The sequence below is a fragment of the Gambusia affinis genome, linkage group LG05 (assembly GCF_019740435.1).
Source record: "Gambusia affinis linkage group LG05, SWU_Gaff_1.0, whole genome shotgun sequence".
In the NCBI taxonomy this organism is placed as follows: domain Eukaryota; kingdom Metazoa; phylum Chordata; class Actinopteri; order Cyprinodontiformes; family Poeciliidae; genus Gambusia; species Gambusia affinis.
In genome coordinates, this window is record NC_057872.1 from 30160119 (window position 1) to 30165984 (window position 5866).

General features: G+C 37.2%; 2 long non-coding RNA genes across 2 annotated transcripts; both read right to left on the bottom strand.

The window, feature by feature from the left end:
- Positions 1-882, bottom strand: LOC122831837. Its single transcript, XR_006370769.1, has 3 exons — positions 626-882; positions 224-369; positions 1-130 (listed from the first exon to the last, which is right to left on the bottom strand). It is a non-coding gene; the product is annotated as an uncharacterized LOC122831837 (long non-coding RNA).
- A 726-nt stretch (positions 883-1608) lies between these two features.
- LOC122831838 lies at positions 1609-3691 on the bottom strand. Its single transcript, XR_006370770.1, has 3 exons — positions 3545-3691; positions 2964-3074; positions 1609-1693 (listed from the first exon to the last, which is right to left on the bottom strand). It is a non-coding gene; the product is annotated as an uncharacterized LOC122831838 (long non-coding RNA).
- Between the last annotated feature and the right edge of the window lie 2175 nt (positions 3692-5866).

Sequence of the window (5866 nt, forward strand, 5' to 3'; positions counted from 1 at the left end):
AAACCCAGACGCTCACAGAACTCACAGAACTCGTAGAATTCACAAAACTCACAGAATTCACATATCTCCCATAATTCCGTAGTCCCAACCAGTAGTATTTGTTTGTGTTTATGTTGCCATAAATGAATTCCTGTCAATTACAACATTGAAAATCATCAAGAAGATAAAGTTTTGTCCCATACTGACATTTTGAATGTGTAACATGATTGGTGTCAGAGCTCACCTGTTCCTGCTGATTATTAATAACAACCAGATCAGCAGATTTGTTCTGACAGAACCAACGACTTCCATCCCAGGTCCTCTCAACATTACTGAATAAGTAACAAGAATCACTGAAGTAGATCCAACCTGTCTGACACGGCAGACACTCTGGAGACAGAAAATAACAAAATGTATTAATTTAAACTAAAAAACAACAGTTTCTCTTTGTGTTGTGTTTCTTCTGTTAGTCTGGGATTTTATCTGTATCAGGTCTTCCTGTCTGATTGCTGATATAATTAGAATATTTTAGACTTTTGCTATTTTACAGTGTTTTTCATTCAGTTTGACCTTTAAATTTCTAGAATATCTATAGACATGTCTCAACGTCTCAAAGAGACAAAATGTCTCACAGTTAGAGACTCACCTTTGTAGTTGCATTGCTCATTGAACAGGAAGGCTTTGAATTTCTGGATTAACTGGATGGTCTGGTTCAGGTTCTCAGTTTCTACCCGTAATTTTACATCTAGATTCTCAATTTGGCTGCTGAGTTTCTTGGTTTCATTCTGTGATTTTTCATTTAGGTTCTCCACTTTTTGGCTGAGTTTCTCAGTTTCTTCCTGCAATGTTTTATTTAGGATTTTCAGATTCTTTAAATCAGCCACAGCTTCATCCTGTTGGTTTATTTTCCAACCGCCTGTAAATGAGAGGAAACAAATTATTCAGAAAAATAAAATCAGTTCAAGGATCTTTACTGTTCATAACTTGTTATTTGTTTCATTTTCTGTCATCATCTAACATGTTTGAACGTATTGATCTTCAGCAGTGTGTGTTATTATCTTCTAAACTTTGTCATGACAAAAAGCACAATGTGGACTAAAGTCATGTTGAATCAGGTCATTAATGATTCATCTTTATAAATTCACAAATGATTCAGGAACTGACTTGGACTTTTGTTTCAAATCATATTTGTATAAAAACTGTTTGATGTGAAACCAAACAGGAAGTGTGTTCCAGTGGTAAAACGAAGCCAGGTGTTCAACGCAGCATGAAGGCGTCTCGTTTTTCAATGTTTCCTCCTTTTGCTTCTAAATGTTTATCTAACTTTAATCTGCATCCCATAATAACAGGAACATTTTTACAGTAGTAGAGAAGTCCTGCCTTCCAGTATATCACTGAGGTCAGCACAAAGTCTGAAAAGGAAACACAATCACCCAAATAAAAATACGCCACCATGCAGCATCTCCACACAATGATCCTGATGATCTTATCTGATGTACGGGAGGCCAGAGCTGCCATAAGTCGGTGGACAATGCATTGGATGGTGAAAACAGAGAGCAACTGGGCTGTCATCCCTAAAGTCATAAAGGAAATGATGAAAGTTTTTGTTCAGAGGACCAATAGGACTTACCCCAAGAGATTACCCCAATGCATCCAAACAGCAGCAGGACACACAGCGTCCCCAGAAACACCAGGACCACATGGACTTTGGTCCCTGCAAAGATTAAAACAAGACATCAATCATTCAACTGCTGCTGCTACGACGGGTTACACACATAATATTTAATCCTTAAACTAAGAAAATATATAAAAAACATACAAATAAAATACATACAAAGTAAATACAATCAAATATTAATACAAGAAATAAAAAATACTAGATGGAAGAGACTTTATGTTTTCAGTAAATATTGAAAACATAAATGTCTCACATTTTAAAATAAATTGATTTATTGAAGTTAAATCAAAACAACTGAATTTTTCTGAATTAAATAATTTTCCATTGCAATCAAGTAATTTATCATAAATTTAACATTTTTATTTACAATCCAGTCAAAACATTACATTGTTGAATTATTACACTTGAAAACATAATTAGATATAAAATTCAAATAACCAAATATAAATCATAAAAAGGAAGAGAAAGCTGGAAATAAAGTAAAGTTAAGTGTGAATCTGAAAAGTTTCTTCAAGGAAAAATTATTTGACTTTCAAACAAGAAGCAGAACTGAAAATATATTACAGACGTTACACTGCAAAAACATAAAACCTAAAATATTTCTGGGTTCTGGTGCAAAACTTTAAATAAGAGAAAACTAAATTATAAGTAAATTTTCATTTCATTTCATTAGGAGTTTCTTTAATGTGAATAATTTCTTAATTTATTTTTTTTTTTAAATGCTTTAAATGTTTAATTTCCTGTTTTTTCTTTTTTGTTTGTTTGTTTGTTTGTTTGGTTAAATTGATTTTGTCATTTCATTAATAATTTGAGGTGAGTAAAGTTACCATTTTATACTTTGGACCAGCGTTACATTAAAGTAAAACATCTCACATTTAATTCATTCATAATTTTAAAATCAGTCAGGAAGTTGACGTCCCAACGCTTTTATTCTGAAAGTCTGATGAAAGGATGCTACTTAAAGTTTTAAACATCTGTTTGTTTTTAACCTTAAATAATAACAAAACATTAATTTACGTTAAAAGTGTTAAATGTGGCTAAGCGGTTACAAAAAGATAAATAAATGGTGTTTATCACTTTTTGGTGTTAAAAATCCAAAAGGAGTTTTTTTCAAGCAGCCCAACAAGCTTCAGTTTTAATTAAAGACACTTTTCTTTCATTTCAGACATCAGACTTTATCTCTAATTAAGCTAGCAGCTAAATAATAAAATAACAATATTGTGTCTGATAATCTGATTCCTGAAATAAAGATTTATCATTTTCTAACAGAAAATCCAGACTGAAATGTTTTTGAGGATTTTCTTACCCAGGATGTTGATTTTCATCACTGACGGCTGAAAACGTTCCGAGAAAATCAGAAACTGCAGCCGATGATTTCAGACGAAGATCCCAGCAGTGAAGATCGTCTCCTCTTCCTCTGCAGGAACCGAGACTGAACTCAGGAAACAGGTTCTGTGTTTTATCACTGAAAAACAGGAACTTCAGGAGAACTATTCTGACTTTTGATTTGATTATTCAAGATCTACTGATTTGCATCCGACCATAAGTAAATAAGGCTGAAGGAAAAACATTAGTATCAAATGTTTGATCTTCAGTCTTTATCTGATTAAATGGGAAGAATAATTAGCATGTTTGCTATTTTCCAGTCCTGTTGTTTTTGGATTTTGCATGCCTTGTCTTGATCAGCATGTAAACAAATAAACATGACATTCTGTTGTGTTGATGGAAGAATCCACTGGCAAACATACAAACAATGATCACAACATGAAATGGTTCATAAACAACAGACTAGATAGAATGGAAATAATGCAGACAATTTGTGTTGGGAACCTCAGACAGAGGTTGGCACATATTGACCCTGTTTCTGGGTTTGTTCTCTGGTTTCACCTTTTGGAGTAAAATCTTGGCTCGGCTCAGAGATCCGTCGGACTCCAGAACTGGGTTCACTAGAGACGGATCAGAAATGCTCAACAGCCCAGAAGGAGTTTTTCTGGTGGTCGGTGTGGCGACAGCATGCAGGATCATCTGAAGACAGTGGAGGACCACAAAGTGTCCCGAGATAAATGAGTGGATTTAATCCATGCTTCCTGTGAAGCCGGGACCGGGTCGGGACCGGGTCGGGATTGGGTCCGCTTTGGACTCACTGAGAAGAATTAGAGCCTCCATGTGAAACATCACGATGAAGCTTCTTTAATTTCCTACAGTTAGTTTTTCCCTGCTAGCTGTTTATGAGAGCCAGAACTTTCTGACTGGAAAAAAATCCTCAGATCGTTCAGCAGAAGAAAAACGCCACCATGACAGAGACTCAGACGTTTTAGTATCCATCCCCTGACTGATACCTTTCATTAACCTTTTCTCTGATTGGTGGGAGTGTTCTTTAGTCTTTGTTCTGTAATGGTAGTCAGGAATACTGAAGAACCAGTAAACACACCATCCAGAACCAGAACCGACTGTCTGTATACTATAATCACTGGAAACACTCAGACGACCAGCACCACTTGACTGGACCTCTGTTGAATTCAGTCAGTCACTGTAAAGAGGGTGAATACACCGAGATCCAAATTATTATACAAATGATATTTTCTCAGATTTTCCTAGATTGTCAATGCAAATGATGGTCAGTATAATTTTCAAGTTATGAACTATTACAGGATAAATCAAATTTTACTGAGCAAAGCTCCCCATGAGAACAGTATTGTTGTCAAAAATAAAAAACACTGTACCAGATTATTCTGCCCAGCAGATTTTCTAAACATTTTATGGATAATAAAGAACTGCAAACGGTCATTCTTTGAATGTGCAGCATTAAGTGTTCACATGTACTAAAATCAAAAGTTATTTCAATAAAAACATCTTAACAGACCCAGTTAAATAATAACACAGAACCTTCTTTGATATCACAGAACAATTCTTGATCCATTGAACTTGTGAGTTTGTAGAAAGTTTTTGATTGAATTTCTCTGCAGGACGTCAGAAAACCTCCCAGAGCTGCTGGTTGATCTGAACTGCATTCAGATCTTCTGCTGGAGGAAACTCCAGAGGTTCTCAATAGGGTTGGGGTCAGAGGTCAGAGGTCAGAGGAGGATGGTGACCACACCATGACTTTCTCTCCTTTCATGTCCATAGCAGCCAATGACACAGTGGTTTTCCTTCAGCATCAGATGGTTCATCATCATGATGAAAATGATTTTGCTACTGAAGGTTCGGCTCTTTTTGAACCAGGACAGAAAGTGATCAGTCAAAGTTCATCTACTTGCTGAGGTCATTTTTACACCTTCATGGACTCTACAGAGGCCGACCAATGATTCTCTCCCTCCCCATGATGTCGGCCCACAGCATGACTCCACCACCTCCTTGCCGACGTCACAGCCGTGTTGAGACATGGTGGACGTCCACCACCGATCCACTGCTGCGTCAATCTGGAACATCCAGGGTTGCACAGCAGTCACCAGTCAACAAGTCTGTTTGAAAATAAAACTTCATGTCCGGCTGGGCCCACTGGGTCCGGTTCTGCTTGTGAGCTCTGGTTACAAGCAGAACCTCTAACCCAATAGTAGCTTCATGCACCGCAAGCCTCTGGAGGAACCTCCACCTTGAGGCTCCTGAGGAACCAGCAGCTTCAAATAACTGTTTGCTGCTTTCTAAGGGCATTTTAACAGCTTCTCTCTTAATCCCATCAATTTATCTAACAGAAACTTTCCTCATTATATTTTTATCTGTACAAACCATCTTTGTTCTGAATCAGACACAAATCTCTTGACAGAATGATGACGCTTCAGTTTTTGTTATATATCTCATGTTTTCATACCTTCTCATACGGCACTACACTAACTGATGATTGTGGTCAGCAAAGAGTTTCTTTCTCCTTCCCATATTGCTTGAAACCTGCGGCCTGCTAAATAATGTGGAACATCCTTCATTTTTCTTTTTTTTATCCCTCCAGGGTTTTTTTTTTTTTTTTTTTTTTGTGGGCTCTAGTCTCCCTTTATACACAAGTAGGCTGACAGGAAGGGGAAAGGAGAGCAGGGAAGACATGCAGCAAACGTTGCCGGGTCCGGGAGTCGAACCCGCGCTGGCCGTGTCCAAATATGGGTCGCGCTATCCCATACGCCACCACAGGACACCCCATACATCCTTCTTAACTAGATGTCCTTTAATTGAGCTCACCAGATAAACTAATCATCCGGGTCTCTGAAATTAATTATAGTG